At 36.3% G+C, this 17,310-nt stretch overlaps 1 non-coding gene across 1 annotated transcript; it reads right to left on the bottom strand.

Moving 5' to 3' along the window:
• Positions 1 to 14,808: 14,808 nt before the first annotated feature.
• On the bottom strand, positions 14,809 to 14,947 carry LOC116157291 (U4 spliceosomal RNA). Its single transcript, XR_004141322.1, has one exon. It is a non-coding gene; the product is annotated as a U4 spliceosomal RNA (small nuclear RNA).
• Between the last annotated feature and the right edge of the window lie 2,363 nt (positions 14,948 to 17,310).

The following is a 17,310-nucleotide window of genomic DNA, read 5'->3' as shown; positions in this document are numbered from 1 at the left end:
AGAAACACAGACTTGTTTAATTGGGTATCTTTTCAATTCTCTCTCACCTCGAGATCCTGGGAATGATAGCTGTGTATTAGGTCTGTTCCTCAGTGTGAAAAAACAATGAAGTCCATAGCATTAAGCCACTTTTCTTTGAACCATTTATGAGTCAAAATTTTACACTTATTTGTGAGTTTATTTGAATGTTGGAATGAACACAGTAATACATTAGAAAATATAGTAGAGAATACATAATGCAGAATTAGGAGTAAAGGTGGAAATGCAGTAACTGTGAAGTCCATGAGGCAGAGATGTGTCCTTCTGCAGCTAGCACCTAGGACAGTGCTTCTGGCATAGTTGGTACCAATAAATAATTGTTAAATGAATGAATAGTCAGCCAAAAGTAAACTATCAAAGGGAACATTAATAATATGATGAAATTACGATTACTAAATACCATTACAGGATGAGTAACTGAAACCAAGCAGGACTCTGTAGGGCCCTCTCAGGTACAAATCCTTTCTGTGTCCCCTGTTTCTTGTTTGTAGGAAAAAGATTCCAGCTTCCTAGACCTTCCCTGAGTACCAAAATGCAGATTCAAGCAGTTGCTAATCAGGGAAGGGAGGAAATGGAGAAACAAAGGAGGAACAGTCAAGAAACAACAGTGCAAATTGGGAGTTCAAGATTTGCAGATACTAACTACTATATATAAAATAGAAAAACAAGTTTCTACTGTACAGCAGAGGGAACTATATTCAGTCTCTTGTAGCAACTTATAGTGAAAAAGAATATGAAAACAAATATATGTATGTTCCTATATGACTGAAGCATTGTGCTGTACACCAGAAATTGACACAACATTGTAAACAGACTGTACCCTTCAATAAAAATATTTTTTTTTAAAAAAAGAAACAACAGTGCAGCAATAGGATAGGGCAAGGCCCTGGTTCTTCCTCATGGATGTGCATGACAGTATCTTTGAATTCTTCTGCCAGAACTAAGACTAAGACCCAGGTGGAAGACGGTAACTTTAGGCTGAGTACAAGTTTCTCGGAACACAGACCTGTTACCTCACCACCAACCAATCAGAAGAAAGTCGCACACCCTGTGCCCTCACCTCAAATTTTGCCTATAAAACTTCCTCCCTGAAAACCATTGGGACATTTGGGGTTTTTGAGCATGAGCAACCATTCCCCTTGCTCAGCCCTGCAGTAAACCTTTCTCTGCTCCAAACTCTGATGTTTTGGCTTGTTTGGCCTCACAGTGAATCGGGCACACAAACTTGTGTTTAGTAACGTAACCATGTACAGATACTGTCAGTGTTGTACATACGTTAATGTATAATCCTTATCAAACATATCCAATAAGGTAGGTGATATTATTGTTCTCATTCTACAGAAGAAGAGACTGAGGATTGAATGGTAAAAGTAAACTGCTGAAATTTACTTAAGAAACTTTGAATATGAACCTACATTTCCCTAACTTTAAATATCATACTCAACCATTAGACAACATTGTCTATCTTAAAGACCTGTAGGACTTGGTTTTTGCAGGAAATCTCCCATACAAATACTGGGAGATTCAGGTCTGCTCAGCACATGTGACTGAAGCTGGGCATGTTCTGGATGGTGTAAATGTAGACGTTATTCCTATTTAATACCAGACCATGACTAAATTAGCTCTTGATTTCATAGTTTAAAGTATGAGTATATGGAGACAATCAACCAAGGTGTCCACGGGATATTAAAAACCTACACAGTTAGACTCAGATAGTGACATTTCACTAAGCTCTCACTGTCTTCATTTCTCAATACTCAAATTATAAGGTATCACAAAAAAAGAAAACCTGGTCCTCATCATGAAGCTGTTTACATACTATTAGAAAGAAAGAAGGGAAGAAAGAAAGAAAGAAAGGAAAGAAAGAAAGAAAGGAAAGAAAGAAAGAAAGAAAGAAAGAAAGAAAGAAAGAAAGAAAGAAAGAAAGAAAGAAAGAAAGGAAGGAAGGAAGGAAGGAAGAAAGGAAGGAAGAAAAGGAAGAAAGAAAGAAAAAGAAGAAAGAAAGAAAAATGTGGAAAAGACTTAAGAACACTGACAAAGCACCCTGGCAGATAAACTTCAGTCTCCTATCTGGTTTACCCTGACTGGGGATTAAAATTGTTGCACATTTCTCAAAGTTGACAATTTACATATGGAAAATAGAGGTTGAAAGTAGGTCTATATTGAATATATATATATAAAATATATATATTTTAATTGTGAAAGGGTAAACTAAAATCTTAACTATTGGATGCGAAAACAATTCTTTTGTACTATGTGTGTGTGTGTACATACGTACACATAAGTATTATTCAGATTTCTCAAATTCTTATTACTTCAACATAAATCTCTGACTTTTTTAGTGTGAATTAAATGAAAAGCATAATATGGAAATAGCGTAGGTATATAGACAGAAGCCCAGTGTTCCTGTCCCTTACTATCTTCTGAATCACAATTAAAATATTGTAGAGTTTTTGTATGAATCAAATTATATAGACAAACCTACACTTATATGCCTATATACATTTATAAACTATGAAGTATTATGCCCATCTTACTATGGTAATCAATACTATGTAAAATAATGACTAATGTCATTTCCAGAGTTTTGATTAAATAGTAATGTTCCAGATTAGCTGTTCCTGTCTATTTTCAGGTCACAGCCAAGGAAAAAAGCATCCCTCTTACTTTATTTCTCCTTTCGGCAGCTAGCAGGAAATTAAAAAAAAAAAAGAAAGAAAGAAAGAAAAGAGTTCTGTGTAGTATTTCTGACAGCAAATTTCTCAGAATCCAGAAATACTTCTTTTCTCTGTAATAAGTTGCCGCAGATACAAAGGAACACTTATGATTGATGACTATCTCCGTTTGCATGAGCGATAATTCCTGAACACACAGTTCTTGATTAAAATACAAATGCATTTTCAACTGCATATTTCTTTATCTATGTTTTATTCTTAACATGACAAAATACGAAAAGAGCCAGGCAAAGTTGGGCTCTAGTATATTGCAAAAAGGAAACTGAAGCTGAGAGGATTTCCAGGTAGGGAGGGAACATCTTTTGCCATCCATCTGGCTCATAGGTCCTGATCCGGTTGATGTTATATCGGCTGAACCCTTGAAGGTTAGAGTCTTTATTTTGAAGTATCCTATTTCCCAAATTGCCTTTTAAAATACAGATGATCTATATTAGAGTCAAAACTACTTAAAGGATATTTCATTTAGAGAATTTAAAACTCTTGGAATGTGTACCTTTAAGGACATTATCCAGAGGACCACCATCACCTCCTACATTATAACACATCACAGGTGCTGAGCTTTAAACAGACTTGGCACTGGATACATATGAAAGACAGTGGTGTCTTTCTCAAGGAAATCAGATTTAATTTTAGCACATATACATGGTGCAGCAGAGATGAAATAAAACAGAAGAATTAATGTGGGAAAGTTACCAAGATATTGACTATCCCATTCCCACGTGAATGGTCAAGCTGATTATTCTCACATGCAAGAATCTTAGACTTTTTGACCTAATGCATCTTTTTACGAACACATAGGGTATTATGCTATCATTTGAAAGTGGTAAATGAAAACCCAGACCTGACAAATTGATGAGTTCCCATTGCTAGGAAGTGTCAGAACTGAGACTTAGAAGAGGCATAGACGGGACACTGTGGGCCAGCCATTGGGTGAAGCATGTCTGCCTATACCATCTCATTCAGTTTTTACCAAAGCCTCATGAGATCACCTACTATGTCACAGGTGAGAAGCTGAGGCTTGCAGAAGTGAAATAGCCTTGCTGAAAAGCTAGTAAGTGGCAGGCTTAGGAATCAGAGTCCATTTGTCCCTGTGATTCACAGTCCTCTCACTATGATGGACTGCCTCAGATCCATCAGTTCTTGGTTCAGTGGCTCTGCTCTAATCTGGAATATGCATTAAGGGCTACTGAAAACTAAGTAAGAGATCCAAGAGTGTGAAAAAAAAAGAGAGACAGATGTGAAGTTGTCTCTGTTGAAATAGTGCTTATGAAATTTCAGATTAAGAGACAGCTTCTGTAACAGACTCATGGACATAGAAAAGAAACTGGTTCCCAAAGAGGAAGTTGGTGGAAGGGATAAATTAGGAGTTAGGGATTAACATTTATGCCCTGCTATATACAAAATAGATGAACAGCGAGGACCTACTGTATAGCACAGGGAACTATATTCAATTTCTTATAATAAGCTATAATGGAAAAGAATCTGAAAATATATATATATGTACAACTGAATTGCTTTGCTTTACTGAAACTAACATTGTAAATCAATCACACTTCAATAAAAAATAAATTTAAAAGAAAAGAAATAGCTTCTGTGAACAGAGAAAGCTAAGAAAGAAAACAAACTTAGATATGATCTGGGTTCCTTTGAACTCTGGGGTAACAGCCCTCTTATGGTGGCGGGGCCCTCAGCGTTCTCCTGACATTGTACAGGTCATCTAGCTCACTCACAGAAAGGTTCAAATCTTTGTAAGTTGTTCACTCTTCCACATGGAGCATCTGCTACCTGTTTGAAAACACAATAGAGAAAAACATAAGCAAAGATATGAATTATCTTCTTACTCACTTTTCAATTCTGAAAGATAATTATTTGTTTAAGTAACACAGTTTGCCTTGATTAGAGGATATTAATGATCATTAATTATTAAAAATATGTTTATATTCTCAAATATGTTTGCATTTCACAAGTCTCATCAAGAAAGCAGGCTCAGCTAACCCTGTCTTTCGATAATGCTTGCAATTATATTTTACTTCCTTAATAAGCATTCCATGAATAAATGTAAATGAGAATTCAGAAAAGCATGAGTAAACTTTCATCTACATGTCTATATAAAACTATATGAAAATAACAAATGATGTATTAACCTGTTTTATAAAATATTGGTGATATATTATAAAATGATTTTATTTTAAACCTTGGATTTATGATAAAAATGTTTAAGATGTATTTTTCTGTTTTTTCTCCTTTTTGAAGGGGGAGGTAATTTGATTTAATTACTTGTTTTTAGAGGAGGTACTGGGGATTGAACCCAGGACCTTGTGTATGCTAAGCATGCGCTCTACCACTTGAGCTATATACTGTCCCCTCCCTTTTCTCCTTGATTTCTTATTACATCTTTTCTCATAGGTCCTTTTCATTCATTCACCCATTAGAAAACTACTCATTGGTTACTACTGCGTGCTATGAATAGTCCCAAGCACTGGTCAGAGCGAGGAAACAACACAGCAGGCTCCTGGTGCTCATGGAACTTATACTTCAAGTGGCACAGAAAGACAATAACCAAATCAAATAAGCAAGATAATGTCAAATAATACATGTAATGGCAAAGCAAAACAGAGTGGGAGATAATAACTTGAGAGGAAAGACTTAGACAAGAATGCCAGGATACTGATTAGGAAACTAGGAAAACACCTTTGAGAGGAGACCGATGTGGAGAGAGAAGACAGCCATGCAAAGATGTAGGAGTGGTGAGAATTCCTTGGCAAGAATGGGTTTCAAATATTCAAAGAAGGTTCAAAAGGCCAGAAAGTACTAGATAGATAGTGAGGCCAGGACCAGACCTCAAAAAGTAAGAAAGCCAGGATAAAGAGCATGGGTTTTAATGCCAGCGCTGTGCAGAGAGTAGACAGTGGTGAGGTGTCCATCAACAAAGGGACCAGATTCAGGTCATCCAGGCCAGTAGTCCCAGTGCTTTGGGCACTCGTGACAGCAGTACAGATGGTCTGACAGAGATTCAGAATTTAGAACTGAAAGGACTTGAAGAATTTGATGGATGATATGAGAGGAGTCAAGATTGACTTAACTTTCTGGCTAGGACCACTTGGTGGAAGCTGATGCCACTTATCGATGGGAAAACCTAATTTTATAATGAAAAATTCTTTGACCCTGACTAATAAGCCCCTTTTTTGTGTATGTGTGTAAAACAGGACTAGAGTATTATTAAAAGGTTTTCAATGATGATTGTCCTTGTTTGCTATTTTGAAGATTTTGCTATCATAGCCAACAATTCCTTCTTTCTGTAGAGCACCCTGTGGGAGGTTCTTGGAATGCTTATCTGTGAGAGACGATATTGGCAATGAAGCATATGGTATCACTAGCTCAGCACAATCAGATTATGAAGCTATTTACAATTTGGTTTTTTTTTTTTTTTTTTTTTTTGGCTTGGCTTGGCTTGGCTCCATAAATGGTAAAGAATTGATGGATAAACCAAGGAATAAATCAGAGATAAGAAATACACTATTTGTCACATAAGGCATTGCTGCCATATGATGGGGACCTCCCTCTCTGTTTAGAAGCATGATCTGTATCATTCTGGATGTAGTGAAATCCAAGGATATTATAGGATAAATTTATAAGAAAGCATGAGACACATGTACCACATAACTCTGTGATGTAGAGAACCATCTGTTTGTGGAAAAACGTTCAGTGCTTTGTAGCCATGATTCCAAGACTGACAGCCCTCTTGGGCTGCCATCCACAACTATTTACAGTTCCTCAAAGGCTACTTAATTTTAGCTTCCAGTGCCCTTGTTACTTGACTGTCCTACTCAAAATTCCTCAAGGACCCTTGTCTCTTCACCTTTTAAACTCTGCTCTCTATTATGGATCTTTCGGAAAAAATCAGTCCAGCATTTAAGATGAACTATTCAGGGTGAAGGAGACAGAGGACAGCAAATGAGTTGACCCCACCATAACACACTCTCAAGAAAAACAAAATGTCTAGCTGATCAAAGTAAGCTCGTGCCCTGATCAGAATGGAGGTGTGAAGTTATATTTTCCTTTGTGTTTCCAACCCAGTGAGGTTGGTAAATCTTTCCCTTAGATATCACTTTACCCATTGCCCACCTAATATTTCAATCTAGGACTTACTCTAGCTTGAGTTCTGCAAAGGAGGTGCAGAATCTGAGTGAGAGAGGGATACAGACAAGCTTTCAGACTGCACTTTGTGAATCAGGCTCTCCTTTTGACACGCTGTGTGCCTCCTGTTGTCTTACGCACCCAGCTTCAGCCGATTCTTGGAGTGCAGTCATCCTGCCCAAAGCGAGGATGGAGAACTCCCGTGTGCTGAGCTGATTGTGGAGGAAGGACGGGGGATCCAGCATTGTGTAACACGGATGCATGTATGGGATCACAGCCATCACAAGGAAGGGCAGGAAAACAAATAATACAAGTGAGATTTTATGGATGCATCCCTGTGAAGAATATCAAGATGTCATGATGCAAATAAGATGCAAGAATAAGATGCAAGGTACAAGAATATCAGATGCAAATAAGCATGTGATGCTTTCAGCTAAAATGTTTGGGACATGTTTCTGTTTCTTTGTTTTTTTTTTTTTTTTTTTATGTTTTGAGCTTTGTTATTATAGCAATAGTGGCAGCAAGGTTCCTGTTCTGATTCTGCTGCTAACTATAGGAGTCACCGTGGAGAAGTCACTTCAATTCCTTGAGCCACAATTTTTTTCATCTCTAAACTGAAAATAGTAAGAATATCCAGCACTGAGGGTTAGTGGGAAGATGAATATGATAAAACAGATGAGAAGACTTAAAATATAAAATACTCAAAGAAGTGGAAGTTGTCTGTATTGGTCATTAGCAAATACTGGCTTTACATCCTGATGTTATATTATTGTGGACATATATAATAACATAAAAATTAGAGGATGAAAAGGTAACATTTCTTTGGGCCAGGAACACAAATCATCTCACTTAACCTTCACCACAAGCCCTCGGATAGGTACTATCATTGTCTACATTTGACAGAGGAGAGAATCAAGGCTCAGAGATCTTAAGTAACTTGATTAAGGTCACCCAACTAGTTTGTGGCTGAACTAACACTTGGTTTCAGGCACCTCGAATTTCAGTGCCAAGATTTTAGCTCTGCCTGCTATTTAGAATTGTGGCTCCAAGTATATTATAAAGTAACAGAATGTAAAGCTCTATAATCCTAACAGTTTAAAATAACCTATAATAACTCGATTAAAACATAGATTTTAATGCTCATGAGAAAGCTGTTCATGCTAACACAGTACTTCACTGCAGAATGTAATCAATATGGCAACTTCCTCTGCACAAATCCTGGGATTGAAACCAGGACCTCATGTATGCTGAGCATGTGCTTTACCACTGAGCTATATAACCACCTCCCTTCTTTTTCTTCTTTTATTATTACTGCCATTAGAAATTATTGGGGCAGAGAATGGCAGGATGGCCTATAAATGCATGTAGCACATGTAAATATATTAATAAACATCTGGTTTTGAGAATCTACTCTGACCGTTTTAAAATAAGTCTTCTAATCTTCACAATTTGACTAAACTGCAGTGTATTCTCTATTTCTGCACCAAAAATCACATGAAATTTAGTGGCTTAAAATAATAAGACTCCTTTACTACCTCTTATGGACTCTATGGGTTAGGAATTCAAGAGCAGCTTGGCTGGGAGGTTCTGGCCTCTTTTCACGGGGTTGCAGCCTGAAGACCTCTTCATTCTCATACCTGGAGTCTTGTCTCGGAAGATTCAAACAGCTCCTTCTCCTCCAGGTGGTCTCTCCACATGGTTTCCCTTTCATGGTGGGACTCAAGAGAGCTGGACTTTGTACACGATGGCCCAGGGAGCCACAGGTTCACGTCCCAAAGGGGAGAGCCAGGTGACAGCTGTCTCTCCTTTCAGGACCTGACCTCAGAGTCACGCGGTATTACCTGCAGCACGCTCTGTCTGGAAAGGCAGTCAGAAAGTTCTGTCCAGGTTCAAGAGGAGGGTAAAGAGATTGCCTCTCTGTCGGAAACAACAACATCCTAAAGAGCATGTGGGACCAGATACATTGCTGTGGTCCTTTTTAGAAAATATGGTCAGCCGCAGGTAGGCGTTCTCATCTCTAATTTAAAGACAAGGGGGAGGGTATGGCGCAGTGGTAGAGTGTGCGCTTAGCATGCACAAGGTCCTGGGTTCAATCTCCAGTACCTCCATTTTAAAAAAATAATCTTTTTTATTTTTTAATTTAAAAAATAAAGATAAGAAAAAACTTAACTCAGTGAGCTTAGGAGACCCAAAGTCACCTGGTAATATTTGGTCCGAACATCTCACACTTGTAGTGCCATATTTCGTTACCTCTATCAGTAGAGGTTTGGCATATGCACCGTATATCACTGAAATCCTTTCTTTCAGAAGAATCACACCAAACAGCATAAAAACTTCCCCCACCTCCAACCTTACAAACGAACACCTTTGGAGCATCCAGGTGACTTCCTGGCTGCCTCTTTGAACTTTATCTGAGCCAAAGGCATTGCCTTAATTTACTACCTTCCTGCTAGTTTGGCTGATGGGGACAAGAGAGAAAAAATTGTCTTTCTTAAACATTTTCATTTCTTTGTACCTGCAAATTTACATTGAAAGTATGCAACAGGTTCATGTAGAGGGATTATCTGATGTGTACATCACAGCTTCATGAAGGGCGCAGAGGCTCCTGGTGAAACTGAAATAAATAGGATGTAGGAAGGAGAATGAGAGTCAAATAAGAAACAAAGAGAAATTAATTTTTAAGGGATGACAATTCTACCTTACATGATTCTATTTTATTCTAATCTGAAGGAAATGACAAAGCTGATGCTTTCTGAAAATAGATCTTTGAACAGTAAATATTCTTGTGAAATCTGCCAGGCTATTTGTATCTTATTTTAAAAGCTTTTGTACCTTCCCGAACTAAACAAAGTACTCCAAAGATTATGTGGACATTTTAGAACACTGTACTTAAAAATGAAAGCAAAATGGAAATCAAGAATTGATTCAAAAGAATAGATGATGGATTCCAATAACACTCAAGTGTTATTTTAATTTTTGACTTGATTCTATATAGACCTTCATACTCCAAAAGCAGAAACAAAATGTGTTAATGACTTCTACTTAAAGGTGAATTTTGTAGGGCTTCCATCCCAAAGTTCAACTGAGTGCTCCGTATGTAGATAATGAATAAGAGGAATACATTCTATCCTGTTCTTCAGAGAAACTTCATCAGAGTGGAAGACATTTATAAACTATAGAAATGGTTCATTAATTTATAGTTTTTTTTTTAATTTTATGGCCCAGAGTAACAAAAATTTCAGAAAACTATGGATTATTTGTTGAATGTTCAAAATGTGCAGAGTTAAGTGTCATTCTTTGGAAAGGAGGATAATGTTAAAGAAAGAGCCAACACATTACCCTCTCTGGAGAAGTTCACCACTGAACTGAGCAAGCAGATAAAACTCCAGTTTCTTATCGGTAGACCTCAGCTGCCCACACCCGTGCTCTCTGCCTCTTGCTAGAAGAGAGGACTTGCGTAACCTCTTACCTAAAGTCAATTCCTCCACCTCTGTTCTGAAACCTGGAGATGAGATACAGAACACAGTGGAAATACACATATTGGAATATGTGTATCCAGTGTGTTCTATGAGCTCACACTTCAAAAAAAACTGTGTTTTCCCCATACAGATAACACACATTGATATTCTATATTATTTTCTTCAATGCATATTGCTGTATTTAATATTACTTAGACTAATGCAGTGGACCAGCTTACATGGAGCCTAGATCTCGTCTTTATTTGCTAGGTCTGGCTGATGCTGTAACTGGAGTCTGAGAAGTTCCTTCCCACAGCAGGTGAGCTGCATACATATAATGGTATTTAGAAAGTAGAAGGGGTATATTGTGTCTGCAATTCTGTAAGCACCTTCCTGGCATGATGCCGCATAAACTTGCCAGCAACCCTATGAAGTAGGTAGTATTATTCCCATTCTATCAATGAAGAAATGGTGGCATGGAGAGGTTAAGTAATTTTCAAGAAAAATGGGAACTTCATGGTGGAGCCACTTTTTGTAACCATATACATCAGAACTCATACTCTTAATTACTCCTGTAAACTTTATGCAAACAAAGTCAAGATGGCGGTAAAAATGATGATTATGGATTAATGTCATTATATCAATAAGATGTGAAGGCACTGAAGAATCTGCTTCACAGTTTCCCCAAGTATATCTTTTTTTCCTTATATAATTGATTGCTCCTAACTCAGGCTTACTAGGTTTTATGACTATTTCATAAAGTGTTTTTAAATAAAATGAAATTATGCTAAGCTACGATGTGATGATGTGGCTTTGCACAATCTTGCTGACCACGGTTTTGCATATTCTTTGATCTCTTTAGCGTGTGCTGATAGACTAGGCACACACTGAACCATCTTAATGACAAAATGAATAGAGCCTAACATCACTAGGCATTAATGAAGCCCAACTTTAAAAATAAGCTTATTACAAGATGAGTATAGATGTTGTGTTTCTAGGCCATAAAAAGAGAGAAAAATATGATTATAATGCTTTAAGCACTTTGACAATTCAAAACTGCCCAACAGAATACAATACTACTATGATTTTATTATGAGCAAAACTGTTCTTGAGCCTAGAAGCCAACGTTATTAAATAACGGTAGCACAGATTGCTTTGTGTGAATAGAAAACCTGGTGGTGGATATAGAGGTTTATAATAGTTTAATCTTATTTATAAGAACTACAGAAAAGTTCAAACTTTGAGGTGCTTCCACACCACAGTGCAAAAATTCAATATTCAAAGCTATACTCCAGAGAATTTGGTTTATTATGTGTCCTATAAAATATCTTACTATTCTAACATATCTGTGAATTAATCTTTGTGCAAATATTCAATTTAGTTGTACTCGAAGCATATTATCAGGAGGACAAAAATGATTCAGCCCCATATCAGAGTTTTATTTAATTATTTTTGGAGAAAAGGATCATTTCCCCAAGATCTTTTTCTGTCTATTTTGTCCTTATGTCATGAGGGAAGATTATCTTCTGAGACTGGGTATTGAAATAGTGGGTAGAATAAATGTGTCAAATATTTGAGACATGGGAATGGGTATTTATTGAGTTTGGATTATCAGTAGTAACATGGTTAGGTCTATGCTTTAAATGGGTCCCTTTGGGTAAGAGGGGAGGCTGGATGTAAAAGAAAGCAAGATTAGAGTCCAGAAGAGCAATTAAGTAGCTTTCTCAATAATCTAGAAAAGAAGGGTGGTGCCATTAATTATGAGTCAAAGAAAGAATAGCTGAGTTTCAGGAGAAACGTGGATGAAAAAAGAAGAGGAAGTATAAAGCCAAATGGGCCAAATGGCAATAAGGATTATGCAGATATGAAGGGAAGACTTCTGCCTACCCGACATCCAATAGTTTTTCTCCTGAAAATAACAGCTCCAATTACTAATGAGAAAAGGCTCCTTCCCCGTCCCAGGAGACAAGGTTCAGTTTGACTTCGGGGGTTCAGATTATAATTTAGACCGAATAACATATCATGAGTTAAGCTCAGATGGACCGTTGCTTGGGTTGATCCAGCCATGCTCACTCCCAGGAATTTTCTTTTTCTTACTCTTGATCTGTAAGCTGAGAACTGGTAGAATAAAACCGGGAGCTGCTGGGGACTATGATATAGTAAATATCAGACCAAATGTAATATGCAAGGGACTAAATTGAGTATTGATGACTTTCTTAGCTCCTGGATCTAATCCCTTCTGAAGCCATTATGCCCCAAACATTCCTTTTCGTGTTCTTCTTTTGATAGTTTGTATTGTGCTTTTTGCCTCATGCAATAGCAAGAATCCCAAATATTCCATGAGCCTTGTGGACTTCAATTATTTCCAAAGTTGCTTAAGTAAAGTATTATGGGGAATTTAATAAAATGTAGGACATGGATCTATAATTTAAGATTTTGACAAGTCCTGGGGTTTTCACTTTTGAAATATTGCAGTACACATTCTTTCTCTTGAATTTTGCTTAAAGGTTTATAAAATTTGAATTGAAGTTTCTCCTAAGAACTACCTATACCCTTAGTGTTTGAGGACTTGCTTAGCACATTATATATGTCTCAATTATAAACTTTTTGGTCAAATGCCTTTGTAGTCTTCAGATTTTTTAAAACTCTACATTCATTCAAAACGTTAGAAAATTAATGATGAGAATAACTAGAATTACCACTTAATTTTTAATTAGATTAATAAAATATGTATTCTAAATAGGAGCTGAGAAATACTAACCAGTAATGTTACTTTGTTGTGTTTGTGAAAAAGGAGGTGCCCTAGCCATGACAATTATTTTAAATGTGATGCAGCCAAGTAAAATCTTTCTGTTGTATTTGACTAAAAGCCTGGAGACCACTTAAAGATGGCTTCCTATAATCTTACTATTTCCTTTATATTTTAATATATAGAAATATAGTTATCATTTGTACTGAAGAGAAGGGTGTTAATCTGTCCTAACATTAAAGATTTTCTTCACTTATGATTATTGCTTGATTATTTAATCCAATAGTTTCCTGGAATAAAATAGTAAAAAATAAAAAACAAAAAACAAAAAATAAAACTTAAAAGTAGAGCCAACTTAGATTTTACTTTAAGTTCAGTGGACACGTTGTTTATAATTTTAACTAAGAACCAAATCAAAGTAATAATTTATGATGGTCATTAAACATGAATTGTTTCTCCAGAATCCCAAATCCTCAAAATGATATAATTGATATTTCTTTTTTTAAAGTACTTTCTTTTATCAAAGTGCAAAAGGCAGCTTAAGTCAAGTAGGATTCAAGTATAAAGAGAAAACATTTTTCCATATTTGTTTTCATCTTTGTACTGATAGTTTCTACTCCAGCCCTTCAGATAATATTTCTGTATATCAGTAAACTACAGAGAATCTGTCCAACGGTACATTTTTCTCTGAGTTGTTGGTCTTATTCCTACTGATTTCAAAGTTAGTTTTCCATATTAAGAAGACAAGAGGTTTGCTTTGTCTTTTGACTTTGACTAATGTGGATTTTCCAATGCAAAATGTTTTATTTATTTTTATGTAGTATTTAACTTTCTGACTTCTGCATCTTTGATGCACCTTTGATGCATCTTTGATCCCTCTAGACTCATGTGTATGTGTTTGCGTGTGTGTGTATGTAAGATATGAGGTTTCAATTAAAGTGTACTTTATTTCACATTGCTAGTCAGTTTTTCTAGTGGGGTTTGTTGAATAAATCTATCTTTCCCCCATTTATTTGAGATGCCATCTCTCTCATTGCAAGAGAGCACGTGCATATATGTGAATATATGTTCCAAGAACAGAGGGATTTTTTAAAATGCTCTATGACTGTCATCCGGGACAGAGCAGTATCTGGCCGACAGGAGATGCTTAATAAATATTTATTGAATGAACCTGTGTTGCTTGGCTAGGGTACCATGTAACCTGACACATTCAATTTCCTTAAACTTCCTCTTGTGCCCCAGAATACGTCCAAATACAGATTCACCTGAAAAGCATTAAAGGCAACTAATGAAGTGCATTAACTTTCTGGACTTCCAAATGATTGTTCTTAAGCATATCTTTGGGTTTTCTCTGTTTCACTTCCTCTGCCAAAACATTCTTCTCAAATTTTCCATAATTTTGATAACTTGGAAGTTTAAGAGCAACCCTTTGGAAGAGTGTTTTCAATCTTCTGAATCCAATGCATATGGACGAATGACACTTACATCCATTGTGAGACCTCTCCCTTGGAGGGGCAGGACTGTGGGCAGCTCCCAGTGTGGGAGTTGTATCTCAGCCCTTTTCATTCTCACTTCAGTAGCATATTGAAAGTCACTCTCTTATGCCTATACCTTGAGACCACTCCAATTCGTTATTAAAAAGAAACTAATTCCCAAGCTTTGGTGCATCATCATTAGAATCAAATTGCACAAACTGTAGCTAACAACAGAATAAGAGATAGTTGTTGTGAACACAACCATAGCAAGAGATTAACCACTTTTTTTTTCAATTAGCAAAAATCATGCCTCAGATAAACCTCACTGGCTACGATACTGCTACTGGCAAAACTGGAGAGTAACTACTCTTAACAGTGAGTTTAGCATCCCCACAGCTCCGAGCAGGGCTATGGAAGCTAAGGGTAGTAGGTGTGTATTTGGATTAAGTATTTATTGACATCTCATTGAAAATAGATTAAATTGCCCAAGGTCATTCATCTTGAAAGGGGTAGAATCAAGAACTATAGGGGTTTTATCTGATTGGAGAGGCCAAGCTCTTACCTACTGGGCTATCCCATAGGACTTTTCCCATACTGGCAATAGTTCTACATGTTCCACCCCTTTTCAACTCGTAATACTATTCTTTCACTGAAATAACAAGAAAAGCTCCAAGAAAGAGAGAGGCTGAGCCCCAAACATATTCCTGAAGTTGATACCTTGCATTATTAAAGTGTTATATCAAATAATAAATGATTGAAGTATTTTGTGACATAAACCATAATGTAGAAAATGTTCAGTCTTCTGGACTGTGATTTTTATTTGTATTTCTTTGAAGAGTGCACAGGGTTTAGGTCAATGCAGGAAACTCATTTTAATTCTTGAACATGCACTGTCATTCCAGCAGAAAGGGTCCAAAATGCAGGACCCTTTCCTCACGCTGAGTGTGGCAGTGCCCCTCGGAGCCACAGCACATGAGAACTGTGAAATTACAGGTCCAGCTGGCTGTGAGAAGAGAATGCACAAAGGATTAAGAAGCAATAGTATTTAGTATCTGCAAATCTTGAACTCCTAATTTATCCCTTCCCTCCCCTTTCTCTGCCTTGTAACCATAGGTTCATTTTCTATGTCTGTGAGTCTGTTTCTGTTTTGTAAATAAGTTCATTTGTCTTTTCTTTTTTAGATCCCACATATGTGATATCAAACTAATAACTATAAAATATATAAACAACAAGTTTCTACTGTATAGCACAGGGAACTATATTAATATCTTGTAGGAAGCTATAATGAAAAAGAATATGAAAAGGAATATATGTACATATATGTATGACTGAAACATTATGCTGTACACCAGAAACTGACAAAATGTTGTAAACTAACTATATGTCAATGAAAAAAAAAAAATAAGAAGCAATAGTGAAGCAAGGATAGTAGGCCAAAAATGGCCAAATAGCAATGTTTTTAAAACTATATGTATATCTATATTAATTTTCTGAGAACATAGAGGTTTTTCAAGGAACTTGAAATTAAGCACACCTTTTAAAAAGGCTGTTAGTGACACTGAAAAATTCCATGTTTAACTTTCATTTAGATATAGCAGGATCTTTATTATGTGAACTGTACATTTCCAACTACAGGAGTTTTTAAACATCAAAGTCTTAAAATGAATAGAATGCATTTATGCATCCTTCCTTAAATAGCTGTAATGTGTATTTATCATTTCTTTCTGTATAATTCCCTTTACATGTTTCAATAAGAAGAGCTTTTTAAAAAGTCTACTATAAATGACCCTTTATGAACATATTACTGAAACTCCTCTTTGCAAATCTTTTGTGGCATGCGCATTATCTTTGAATATATCTATTCAAAGTTGACGAGAATACCTTTTCCATCTACTTCATTCTGTTTCTGTGAAAACATTTCATCACTGAGCAGCACATTCACATTCATCAGTAATTACTTGTACGTGGTCCAGTTTGTATCCTGTGAAGGCTTATGGGAGAATAATTGCTACACTATGTCAAGAGAAGGATACAGGCGATGCTAGCTTAGAAAATTCAGATATTTTCTCACTCACAAAATGACCCTGAAATTCTTACTGGCTTTAAAATATCTAATTATATCACTGCCTTTGTATACAGATCCTTTGGACTGAAAATTATTCACTTCTTTAATCCAGCCTCTCATAATGATTCCATTTTCAGACCTACCCTCACTTCGTTCTTCCACACACCTCTTGCTTGTAGTCACTGTGATATTCCTGGCAACTTGAAGAAAGCAGTCAGGCCAGCCATTCAGAGCTCCATGAGCGAAGGGAACCTTACTCTCTCTTCTCCTATTTTAGTTTCATTGAATTATGTTCTTATTGTGTTGAAGGAATATTATTCAAGCTAAGGAAGAGAGTCACAATAAACTTTCTTTTGTCTTGGGTGTGAAACATCGTTTAGATGTTTAATCACCTGAAAAAGCCATTTACCACTTTATATATACCTTCCCTAAGCACATAATCCTTTAATTATTAATTGAATTCATAATTCTGAACTTAAATATGGCTTTGTGTTTGACTGCACCAAATGTTATGGAGCATCTATTTCTTAATCTCAAATAATTATATATAAATTTCTGTTGTTTTTAAAAAGAATTTTGACAGCACATTAGATTAGCTAGTCAATGTTCTTTATGGATAATCAGTAATTTAGTCCTATATATTGCTGAATTT

Source organism: Camelus dromedarius, chromosome 13 (assembly GCF_036321535.1).
Source record: "Camelus dromedarius isolate mCamDro1 chromosome 13, mCamDro1.pat, whole genome shotgun sequence".
In the NCBI taxonomy this organism is placed as follows: Eukaryota; Metazoa; Chordata; class Mammalia; order Artiodactyla; family Camelidae; genus Camelus; species Camelus dromedarius.
This window is presented reverse-complemented; position numbering and strand designations above follow the sequence as displayed.